The sequence below is a fragment of the Falco rusticolus genome, chromosome 7 (genome assembly GCF_015220075.1).
Source record: "Falco rusticolus isolate bFalRus1 chromosome 7, bFalRus1.pri, whole genome shotgun sequence".
NCBI classification, from domain to species: Eukaryota; Metazoa; Chordata; class Aves; order Falconiformes; family Falconidae; genus Falco; species Falco rusticolus.
The window spans coordinates 9,732,053-9,745,124 of record NC_051193.1 but is presented as its reverse complement, the minus strand read 5'-3'; positions in this window follow the sequence as shown (position 1 = coordinate 9,745,124).

Here is a 13,072-nt window from a genome sequence, read left to right as displayed (position 1 = left end):
GATATATGACAGTTTCACAAACTTCCATGAGTTTTCACTGCCCAAAAATCCTTGAAGTGGTTCTTGTTGTTTTCAAAACCATAATGGCATCTGCTCAGGGATCAGGCACCACACAGTGGGGGTCCAGTAAGTCGGCAAGCAAAGCAGTCTTGGAAGCCAGTTTTGAATGAATTTACACTGAAAGCGCTCTGATTCACTTTGCACATACCTAAAAAGTATTGTTAGGACTCAATTCCACTTGAATACAACACATTTTCTCATTCTTCTGTTTACCGGGAACTAATTATGTCGTATTATCTGTTTATTACTAGGTAGATCAGCTAGTTACATGCAGTTTGGTCCATTACAAGTAAGCTTTTTGAACAGATTTTTGTATAACTTTGTCCCAGCAAAATGTGGTAGAAGAATTGGTTTGACAGGCTGTATTTTCCCTAGTTCTGCCTCCAAAAGGGTTTTCACAGCTCTCAAATAGGAGTTGCGGTTTAGTGCCTCAGAGTTGCAAGTAAATGGCAGTTCTCCACAGGGAAGAACATGTCTGAAGGAGGCTCAGCCTTCTTCAGATAGTGGAATAACTGCAGGAGAAGCCTTATTTGGATGCAGGAGGGAGGAAGGAAAGAAAGCCCTTGACAGGTTGAAATATTTTTCTATAGCAACAGCATTTTAGAGACACTTGTTAATGAAGATGATTGATTGGAAAATGAGTCAAAGCTTTTAAATCTTTAAAAATGATATATTTTTTCTTCTTGAAAGTGGATTCCTCATCTGATCATGAAGACAAGAGAATTTTCCTTTCCACCTCCAAAGAATTAGAAGTTCCTCCAGGCTCAATCTGCATAATTATACTCGGGACACCTGGTGCAGTTTGTGTGACAGGCAAGATGAGCTATCTGGTTTGCTTTTGAGAGACAGAGAATGGTGAGAAAAAAGGTGTAATATCTTTTGTGCTAAGTGTTTAATAATGTTTTGTCAAACAAATTAACACCAGACACCCTCCCCAAAATCCAACCAGAGCTAACAACCAGCTGGAATATTACCTGACATGCAATAAAAACTTTTGGGCAACATGTATTGCTGCTTCTTATGAAAAATAATGAAAAGAAAGTAAATGAGAGGATGTTTTCAAATGATTTTTTTGTCTACGCAACTGTAGTGGAAGTGATAATGATCACTATGGGTAGGGAAGGTAGAAATAATGACAGCAATATTAATACCCATCTTCCATTTATGTCTTCCAAACGCATGAAGTATGTGCTAAGAAGATACATGGCATTGATGTAACATTAATAAGAGCTCAGATATAAAAAATTCCCAAAGTGAAAGCTTTTCCACCGGTTAATTTAGATTTGCTGCCTATTTATATTTAATAAATAAAATATACTTTTTGCTGCCTACCTATATAGCTGGCACTCATAAATTAAATACTGATGCAGTAGAATGTGAACGTGAAGAAAGGAAGTGAATGTATTTTTAAAATATTTAAGTTAGGTGAGGCAGAGCAAACGTAGATGGTAGGCTGTATTGCTTTCTCTGTATTCAGGCTTACAGCCTTACTGTTTCTACATGCGTGATTTATATGCCTTAAAATTGTTTGAGCTTTAATGGTCATAAAGATTAGGAAAAATTAAAATCCAGTGAAGCAGCAAGCAGGGTTCTTCCCACATGCACTTTCTGAATTTATTTATTTTTTAATGGGTCTGCTTAAAGCAAAATAGTCAGTTCAGAAGCTCTGACCTCAGATAAATAACGTATTTTATCATAACTTTAAATCAATGAATATTCTCCATGTTAGCTGTGTATGTAAACACCTTGCTGAATCAAGGCCTCTTCTGGCAGCAACCCTGAAGTCTCCACACCTCCAGGAGCAAAGCTGTTCACCCTGGGAAACGCACAGGCTTCATTTGTAACGGCAAAGCTGTGCTAAATATACCTTCCTGCTGATCCAGGGTGAAAATGAACTGATTCCTTGTTCAGAAGTATGCGGAGCTGGCCTTTTTTGGCTGGCTGTTTTGCAAGGTGTAGGGGGTGTTGCAAGCACAGCTGAATTCTCCTTTCAGTTTTGCACTTCAGTTCTGTTGACTTGTGAACCACAAGTGCTTACAGTCTGTGCAGCACTTTTTTTTTCGGGGTCGCATGCTGTGTTTTTTGTCTTTAAATGATGGTAGGAGGGACTGGAATGATCTTCCCTCTGCTGGGCTGGCTTCATCCTCTGAGCACACATGATATAAATTTGGGCTGGGTGCCGAGGTGATCTGCTGAGCCTTGGATCTCTCCACAAGATCTGCACGGACAGAGATAGGGAGCATGTTTCATTCTGGCTCCTGGGCTATTGTTTGCAATCCTCTGTGATGGTTCGGTAATCCTAGGAGCTAACAATAATAATATCAAGTGGCATTACCAGTGACTTTTTAAATCATAATTATAACACTTATTCTGAATAGGACTTAAAGCACATTTTTATCTTTCATTGACAATAAAGTACAGCCTCATAAATATTTAACTTGTCTGATGAAATTATCCATGCTGAAACAGATAACTGGGCACTTTAATAAGCTTAAACTAAAATCTTGGCTATTATTATGTCCCTGGAGAAGAGAAAGAAAGCAATAAATGTTCCCCTGGCCCGGGCGACCCTCACACCATTCAGCTCAGCAGCGGGAGATTCTTATCAAACCTGAAAGAGGCCTCAGAAACGAACACAAAATTGATGATAATTAATAGCAATCATTGTCTGTCTTTATGGCTCTCCAGTTGATGAATATGAGAAGAGGACAGAAAGTCTGCGTGGTTCCTCTGTTGCACAGCCAGAGAACCGGAGCGGGGAGAGGTGGTGGGTGGTGGCAGTGCTGATGAAGGTCCCGCTGGAGATGAGGTGGGGTCCCAATGCCTGAAATTGCCACCAGCTTCCTCTGTGTAAAGCCCCTTTCCTGCAGTCAGGGACACCTGCTCCAAGTCTGTACAGAGATCTTTAGGGCCAGAGAGGACCATTATGGTCTTCTCTTGAGGCACGCTGAACGTGCCAGCCATGGGATGTCACCCAGCTCTCTCTGTTTCAGACCCCCTGGCTGGCAGCTAGGTGAAAGCATGCTTTTTCAAAACTGAAAAATGAAATTATGATGGCAGCTGCTGTTTTTCTGCCTTTGTGTTCCTGGACGGTGTTGAAACAGCCTCCGAGTCACCTGCTGCTGACTCCTGCAGTTATTGCCCTCGCTCCAGCAGAGGTACCTTCTGTACCCCTGTCCTGGCTCATCAGCCTCAGCCTATGTTGCTGTGAAAGTTCTGTACAAGCACCTGCACCGGGGCGTAACCCTCTAGCAGGCACAACAGCATCTCCCGGAGCCACTTTTAGCCCAGAACTGCAATATGCTGCCAGTTCCTCATCTTGACATATGGCACGTACAAAGTACACTTTGGGGTTTGGTGCAGCCTGAAGACCTTGTTGACAGAGAGAGGGGAACCAGATGGGATGCATCTCAGAGCAGGGAAACATGAAGGTGCAGGGGACTCGCATTTTGGGCAGAACCTGGGACAAGGCAAGCCTGAGTGGGAAGTAAAAGAGGACCACAGGTGAGAGAAAGAGAAAGAGGAATGAAGATTGGGGGTCAGGATCAAAGCTGCATAGGATGGGTTGTGTTGTGGAGATGGTGAGTCTCTGCAAGACCCTTTGTACAATAAGAGCATCCTCTGCAGGAGTGGATCAAGCTGGATTTGTTTGATCCCAGCCTCCAGATCACTTGCTGCTGACTTGCAGTGAGTCATCAAGCCTTTGGCTGTGCTGCTCAGCTCTTTCATGTCCTGTCCAAAAGTCTTGTGCCCCTCCTTGTTTCCTAATCACTTCTACTACCCACTCCACGATGTCTCCGCTGTGGCTCTGCCAAACAGCTGCAGTGAGTACAACCATGAGCCAGAAGCTGGTCTCCCTCATCTTAAACAGAAAGAAGTGTTTTGAGATTACTTTGGGTGTGCAGGGGAACAGCTCTGGGCAAGTGTGGACTGGGTTAAAGTAGAGAAGTGAGAAAGAAGATTCCCATTGCAGCCTGTTAGATTGGATAAAGTCAGCATAGAAAATCTGGAGCACAAATGTAGGAGACATGATCTGAATTTGTTTGCAGTCCCTTTGGTACTTTAGAAGAAATTAAGCAATGTCCTCAACATCCTTCAGCAGCAAAAAAATAACAATAAAAAACCCTGCTTCGTGCATATCTAAGGAAAAAGAAAAAAGATTGGTTTGAAAATAAAAGGAAAAGCAGGGCAAGAAATACAATTAACAGACTTATTACCTCAGGGGAGAAGAAGAGTTTATTTTGCAACTTCGCAGGATGAGGAGGTTTTAAATGCTAAGTGGGTGCCTATATGTCCCTGCACACATGGATTTCTAGCTCTATGTCTGTGCTTTTGTGTCTAAGTATAGAGACGGAGAGTTGGCAGGGCTTGTGTTACTCCGTTTATATGTAAAATGTATATACGTTATACATTTGATATGAAACATGGAACAAGCTGTCAAGAGCAGGTGTGGGGTATGTGTGTGTGAGAAATGCCTAATATATACTTTCTCCCTCCTTCCAACTTACACAAACACACCCAGCTCTTCTGACTACATTTCCACTCCATTTTAGGCCAACTGCTCCCAAAGCTGCCGAGCACTCTGCACCCTTCCCTGCAAATGAGGCGCTAAGAAATAATAGCTGAGCAACCATCATCCCGTAACCTCTCATTCTTTTTTTTTTTTTTTTTTTCTTTAAGCCATTTTCCACGATTTTGCTGCACTCTAGTTTTTCCAAAGAGAAACTTCAAGCGAAACGGCAGGTACTTGCCTTGCTGAGGAAAGAACATATAACACCAAACGTAATTGTTAGTCTGGCAGGTAGTGCACAGGCCTCCCTGTTAATTAATCTTTAATGTCATTAATTGGTTGTCTGCTTGGTGGCAAGAAAAAGGGTAAACATTGTTCACAAATCAATTTAATTCTGCTTCTAACCAGCTTGTTTTCAAGGGGATAAAAACAATTATGAGCATTGCACTGACTGGACACCCAGGCTTTACTGATAACACCACTGGAACAATAAAATATGCAAGCCATGCTTGCTGGTGCAGGGCTGCTGATTGAGTTGCTTTCCTCTCAGACTGACTCATTCGTTTTTTGTGGCTACAGGTACATAATAAAAAGGGGATATTGTTGGATTTCACTCCTTATGGCCAGCTGAGTCCTTTTTCTATAACCTGGGCTGGTCCTGAAAGAGACCTTCTGCAGCATGCCAAAATAAAAGCAGTTGCTCCTGGCTGTGGAGCCAGCTTACAGCTCAAATGTGCCTGTTTTTTCCTTCCTGCAGCAGGACTCGGGATTTTTCATGCTGTTAATCGCTGTGGCAATCTCTGGTCCTGCACCTGGGTACAGAGCTGGCACCATGCAGCCAGCGCTTAGTTTTGGCACGAAGGGTGGGTGTGACGGTGCTTGCGACAGCAGGAACAGTAGCGTGGAACTTCCCTTGCTGTTAGTCAAATTTTGATAGAGGTGTGGGATGATATGCCAAAATGAGAAGGTCTTGGGATGGAGTATATAAGATAGATATCATAGATATCTTCTGGTGCAGTCCCTGTGTTTAGACATCCCTCGGTGGTGCAGCAGAGAGCTCTGCTGGGCTCCCCACAGCCCACGGCTTTTCCTAAAGAGCAGGGGAAGGGTCTGTGTGTGTCTGTGAACTGTTACTGTAGAGTGTCTCCCAGGCTCCATCTTCGATTTTAACCCTTTTCCTCCTGCCAGAACTGGCCTACTAGAGCTTAGTCCTACATCAAATAAGGCTGAAATACCCTTCAGTGAGCTAATGCCCCCCTCTTCACGCTCCTAACCACCTTTGGAAAGCTCTGCTTGTTACAATAACGTGGCAATCTCCTACACCAGCCCGCTGGCTGGGCTCAGAGAAAGCTGGCAAGCATTGAAAAGGTTCTCCCAAGCATTCAAATTTATACTCAGGGCTAAGCAAAATACTAGCTTTCACTGCCTTGAACTTGAGAGCAACTCGAAACACCTGGTACATCAGGCTGGTAACTCAGGGCAGCAGGGAGCCTTGCACATTGTCAGTGAGTCCAGGGGAGGAGGTTATTCCTCTGGTGAAGGCCAGGAGCTGATATTTGGTTCTGCTGCTCTCTCACCTGTGAAATTTTCTTTTTAGGGAAGTAAAACACCCCTTCCCGGGAATTTCTTTTAGAGCAGTGAGGCCTTTTGGCTTATGTTATTACGTGCTGTGCAAATGGCAAGGGATGTGGGCTTGCTGCAGAGTAAGGAATGAAGTAAAAGAGCAGATCTGGTGGAGGAAGAGGACTTCGCGGGGCACTCAAGGATGATTTCATGGTGACGCTGGATTCCCTGTGCAGCTCCACGCAGAAATTTTGGTGTGACCTGGGGTAAGTCTCTCTGTGGGATTTGTGGCTTGATAATCTTGTCCCGGTCATGAATACTTGGTTCATGGTGTTGCAGAGAGACAAGGACTAAGTGGTGCTACTGCAGGTGGTGGCACTGGTACCTTCAGCTGGTCAGAGATATGGTGGCATTGAAGGGGCAGAAGCCACAAATGCAAATGGGCTGATCATGCAGTTTCTCCCTGATGTTGCCAATTCTAACTTTTTGTAAGGAGCTGTTAATTTAAAACATTCTGCGTATATTTTACATGTTTTTGCGCTTCCTGAAGAGCTTTAAAGGTGTTTTCTGTGGCTCATAGGAGACCGAAAGGGCTTTGGATTCTAAACATGAGTGTTTAACCCTTGATGAAATGTGTGGTTTGGATGTGAATCTGTGGTGCTCTGCCTCCTGTGACTGTAGAGGTTGGCCATGGCTGCTTTAAGTTAAGCACACATAGATATAAACCTTAATTCCTTCAGATAACACCTTTATTCAACAGATAGGGCTGTTCCTTCAGATAACACCTTTATTCAAACCCCTCGTGGTGTTTCCTGTTCCATCCTGGCTGTTTTGAACACTCTGCTTGCAGCATTTTTGTATCTGATGTGATGGTATTTATGAAATTTTTGTCACTGCCTCTTAAGGGGGCTGGAGTCTCTTTATGTTCTCTTAACTTTTAAATTCCCCAATGGAAGATCTCTTTGGTGCCTTGGATATTTTCACAGAAACTCTTTGGGGCTTTTCTGCCACCAGTTTTGGTTTGTTAGTTGTTTTTTTTTATTTGTTTGTTTGTTTCGGTTGGTTTGTTTGTTGGGTTTTTTTCTTTCTCCCCGCCCCCCCCCCCCCCCCAAAAAAAAAAAAAGCTGAATAGAAAAACAATCCTCAAGATCTCTTGAAAGGCCCCATTCACCTTCCCTGAGTGCTTGGGAGCTGACTGGTGTTTCCTTTGTGCCCTTCTCTCGAACCGAAGCGCTTGCCAGGGAAGCTGCTTCTTCCCCGTAATCTGTCAGCTATTGTTGGGATTTTCAAAGATTGTCTGAAACATATTACTTTTCTTTTGAAAATTGCTTTAACTTAATTACTCATAGCTATTCAAGAGGGTAATACTCTCACTGGTTGGGGTAATTAGGAAACTTTAATTAGCTCTTTAAAAATATCAAAACTTAGCAGTTTCATTGCTATATCACCCTCATTAGTTCAATCTGGCAGCTTTTAACTGGCATATTTATGTTTCTGATTTGCATATTCTTTCCCATGGTGCTGAGCGATATAACTTGCAATAATAATAATACTAAAAAAGTTAGGTTACTCCAGAGAGTCATCACACAAGAGATGTGGGTATAGATTATATGTGAAGAATATCCAAATATATTATAGTTGAACTTGGTTTCTTACCACAGGACTTAAAATAGAATTAAAAGTGTGTGTGTGCATGCTGCTTTTTTCCCCTTTCTTGCCTTGCCTTCATTTCGATTCCGTGGGTGTGCAGGAACATGTTATTGCTCTAAACCCCCCCCTTATTTTTGGAGGATAAAATCGACAAATGTAAGCTCTTCTCAAGTACTATGCTAAAGCTGTCAGGTATGTCATTTCTAGAATACAAAAAAAAACCCCCTTCTTACTGGAGTCAGATGAAAGTTTTGCTCATGATCCTGAGTGAAGCAGTGTGGTGTTTTTTTTTTTTTTTTTCTTTATTTTTATTAGAATGGCAATTTTGATCCAACCAGTACTTTGTTATAAAGAGATATAAAGCCTTTATGTAAAGGTATATTGCACCTTCTTCACTTAATAAATAAATAAGTAAACTGTTTGGGAAGAGGAGGGGTAAACCTTTCCTACTGTCCTCTAATAAGTAAACAAATATGACTTGACCTTTATCCATCACGTGCTTCATTATGATTTAGAGTTTAAAGCGATTCCCTAGGTAGAGTCTGGGGTAGCACAGAAAGTTCTGCTCCCTTGGACATAAACAGCTGTCACCTATCTGAGATGTTTCTGGGAGTGGAAACAGGATTAAAAAAAAAAGTAGATTTTTTTATGTGTTTTTTTTTTTTTTTAAACAGTTTTACTATACTTACTGTGAACACCTGAGGGAATAAGTCTGGGTTTTACCTGGCAAGTTTGTTACAGCCTTGTCCAGTGCTTTTTCACCGTTTGTGTATAGTCCTCTCCAAGTTTGCTGCTGGCTACAGTGACGCAAGCATCACTTCCCAGATTTAACCTGCTTTACAAAAACTGCCCCTTGCAATCCTTCCTCCTGAATATTGTATTGCTAGTGCGCCTTCTCAGCTCCTCTGCAGTGGGTTATCCAGGAAACTGCTCCCCACTGGAAGGAGATACCAAGGTATCTGCTCTCCTCATGGGGGGATCAGAATGATAAACGATAGTCAGGGACCACCTGAGCAGGACAGTCTTCCTTTTTTAAAATTATTTTGAAAAAATATTTTAGACTTTGTGTAGAAAGGCCAGGGTTGAATTTCACAGGTGACCTGAGCAGGCTGCAGCAAATGGAGGTGAAGGTCTGGGGCTGGAGAGGGCCAGCTATTCGTGTTTTTGGGAAGTGGCAATTTCAGGACAGTTAGAACATCTGGAAAACTACCTTGGATACAAAACTATAAATGGCCCAGCCAATGCTTGCACATTCCCTATTATGGCACTTATTTGTAGCACTCTGTGTGTATTAAAAAGGGGAAGACAATATTCAGTCTAAAAATCCAGGGAGCTGAGAAGTACTTTATAAGTTACTTATCTGATATATATTAACCAAAGCTACTGGAAGTGGAGGAAGGCATATGGCTAGCCTCTTAGAAATTATTTTATGATACTAAAGGACAGATTTGTCACATTTGAATGTGACAATTATTCAAGATGGCACTCTTAAAATGAAAATGCAGAACTGAAGTTTCATTCCTTCCCTGCTGCATCAAAAGCAAAACAGTTTGTTCTTAATGCAGCTGACGGTGTGAGTGGTATGTAGGAGTTCACTCACTTATTGACAATGGTTATCACCTTGCTGTCCTCATCTACTTGCTGGTCACCTAGGCTTTTGGCCTTGCTCTGATCTCCCGGTGCCGTGATGGCCAGCAGATCCCCTGCAAGCTTGCAGTCTCATTTCCAGAACCTCCATCTCCTTTATCTCCTCTCTCCAGGGAGTTCTCTTTGAGGACAAATCTGATCAAACCACTTTGCTGCATCATAAGCCCCCATCAGTCCTGCAGATAGCTCCCCAGGATTGATGGCGCCTGGTAGGTACTGAAAGGTGCTTTTTTCCCTTGAATTTGAACAGCATTTTTCTGTCTGCCGAAATGAGCTCAGCCTTCTTTTCTGAACTTTTCCTTTGCCCCTTGACATCGCTTCCTCAGATGTAGGGTGCTGCAGCTATTTCTCTGTTGCTCTTCCAGCTGTGAGCAACATGAGTTCGCCTGAGAAAATGTGCCACTGGATTTGAAAACTGACCCGTAAGTGGCAAATTCAATAGATTTATCAACAGTATAGCATCTAGATTAAGACACAGCCTCTAGTAATGACGTAGTCCATCTCCACTTTATTAAGAGGCTGTTGGTTTGAGAAGTTCCTAGATAAATCTGCAAATCTTGCTGAAACAAAACATATGAATCTTTCCATCTGAGTGCTTTTTTTACACAGTATTTACTTTCTTATAATGGCTAAGCCCGAGCTAGGCAAGCATGTTCCTGTGAAATCAGCTACTGTTTGTTCTTCCCCAGCCATGCTTACCCTCTGCAAAGCCACAGTATAAACTAATTAGGGATGTGCTATTTGGAGAAAGTTATGATAAGTTTGCCGACAAGGGCATCTCCTAATCTCATTGCACACACATCAGTGGCTATACATGTGTGAAATTAAGTGGGTTTTTGCTGATTCCTGCAGACTGCCTGTTTTTATCTTGAGACAACATTCCCAATCATAAAATGCATTAACATCTGCTATCAGGGGCTTACTGTAATATGTGTAACACCAGCAGCAATTCTTTGATATTGCCTTCAAATGCATTGTTAAGGGAGATCACAGAAATGGCTTTGATAGGCTGCATGATTTACCTAGTAGAAGGAAAAGCTGATAGAGAAAATAATCCTGCAAGTTTTTTGCTTCAAATAGAAATGGTGTAGATGGATCTGGTGCCTCGGCTGCTGATAGGAACTGGTCTACCTGAGGGCATTTTGTTCTTTTAAGCGAGTGTTAAGTGAAACAATTGGCCTGTGAAGACCTTGGAATCAAACACACACCTGCATCTGGGAGGGTGATGGCAGGTTTGAAGTGATAATAATGCAGAGCAGGGAATCAAAAAAAAAAAAGCCAACAAACCAGCCACCTTCTATGCAGTGAAGAGGGAGCACCTCCAGTTCTGATACCTAAGCCTAATTTTTATCTGGGTCACAATAACACAGTAATTACTTAGCTTCTACAGGATTTGCTGCAGGGAAGATGTGACTGTGGTTAAAGCACCAGATACATATGGCCAAGAAGACAGTATTCAGTTATTTTGTAATGTGTTTACTTCGTACTTTTAAAGAGATTTCCAGCTAGTTGAAGCTTTCTGGGCTTTCAGCTGAAGCACAGCTTCGGAGGCAGTAATGTCCCATTGGGGAAGAGGGTGAGAATATTAAAATACAGCATTTGTCACATGTGTCTGAGCTTAACTGCAGGTAGGCTCAATAAAATGGCTCCTCTGGCAGTGAGCAATTACTTCATGAAAGCATTGCTTTTGCTCAGCCGTCATAGTAAATGCCATTAAAGTACATGCAACAACAGTCTTATGGAGCCTTTTGATTGAGCACCACCACGATCGGCTGCTCAAGGACATCAGCAAATACCCCATGTCCTCCGCATGCTGCTCAGCACAGCCTGCCCATGCTAATGCTGCTCTACTCATTAGGGATGCTCCAGGGCACTATCAGGACAAAGTCTCCTCTATCCCTGTCTTGAGCTGCTCCAGTTCTTTAGTACAGTGGCTGCAGGATGGCATCACACCCAAAACACAAGAGGAATGAGGGGGGTGGGACACAACACACAAGCAAAAAGCTGAGAAAAGTCCAAGACCAGGTTTTTATTCCTCTTGAAGCATCACATCCTAGCTCATCACAAAACTCCTTTGGATCTGTGACTAGAGATTGGTATTCAATTTGCAGGAAGCAGAAGGCGTTGGGAACTGTACGGTAAAGCCTCAGGTCTGAAATAGCATTGTGTGGAGGGGAGTATATAAAATTGAGGTGATTCATTATTATCTGATGGCTGGCATATAAGTATTGATTAGTTTTGTTCTATCTTAATTCTGTGGAAATATGCATAGTGGGGATCTGCAAATCAGGAGAGGTTTGGCAGTATGGAAAGGGAAGACTTTCTTTTTGCTTCTTCCTTTCTCTGGGGATAGGGGGATGAAAGGCAGGATAAGTGAGAATTGACTGAAACCTGCAGTTCTGCCCTGTTAATTAAACTGAACCTGTATGATCATTAAGTCATGGCGTATATGGAAGAGGCTGGTGAAAACATCCAGTTAAGGATGGACTGACTGGACATGTGATTTACAGTTAACCTTATGGATGTTAATGAATGAGCAGTTTGTGGGGAACAAAACTAAGTTGCTTACTTTAATGGGCTAATTAGGATTGCTGAGGCTGTTGCACACCAAGCAAAATAACTATGCCGTGACAGAGGTGCTGACTTTGGAATATTTGCCCCATGGTATTCAGAGCATGGAAGAAAAACCAGGGAAATTGCAGGGCAGACTGGTTTAATCAGAAGTCCCTGCTGTAGCAATCAGGATCAAATGAATACTAATTGTGCTAATCAGCTTGTGAACTTTTATGCCATGCTTATAATTTCAAATATCACCAAATCTGTACAGTGAGTCAGTTGCTGCTGATATAATGAAAACGTTGTACGTGGGAGGAGGCATTTGTTTTGTGGGAAGCCAGTTACTATTTTTCTTCTAACAGCTTTTGTAGAAGCCTTGGATTTTTTTTTATTATTTTTATTTTATTTCTGTAACTGAAGTTGCAGAAATCTTCCAAAGTACAATCCTGGAGTCCTCATCCTACTTTTCAGAAAGGGGCTTATTTCTTGGTACCTGCCCTGGAGGACTACTCCCCTCTGTAACAGAGCAGTGTGTTAGTTGACTCTGTGAACTATGGACCTACCTCCGGCAAAAACCTTTTACCTTCAGGCCAGGTTATGGCTGCCCCTGAGAGGAGTCTGCTCTCCTGCCGGTGGGCATGCCCTGGGGTGACTCTGCATGGAGCTGAGGTACCAGGCTCCCACAGATGAGACTTGAACCAGTCTTCAAGAAAGTTACTAGAGAAAACGGGAGAACCCCCAGGATACTGCTTAATATTTATTACTTTAAAGCTGGAGCTGAGTATGCGGGAGCTACTGGCAGGTTGGGTGCTGTTTTGCTGAACCAGTCAATCATACCTTGCAAATCGACAGCAGGGTTATTTTGGCAGTGGTAATTAAGGCATCATTTTTACCTTGCACCTGGGGAAGCAGCATGGCCCAGGGCTGAGCTTCCCAGCTGGCGGCAGCTCAGGTGTGGAAACCCCCAGGCTGAGCTGCTATTTCCTGATGCTGCTGTTCTTTTTCCCAAAACGAATGCTTTCTCCCCTCTTGCCTATTGAAAGTGTGAGCTCTGCAGGGCTTCTGAGCCCTTACCCAGGAGCAGCT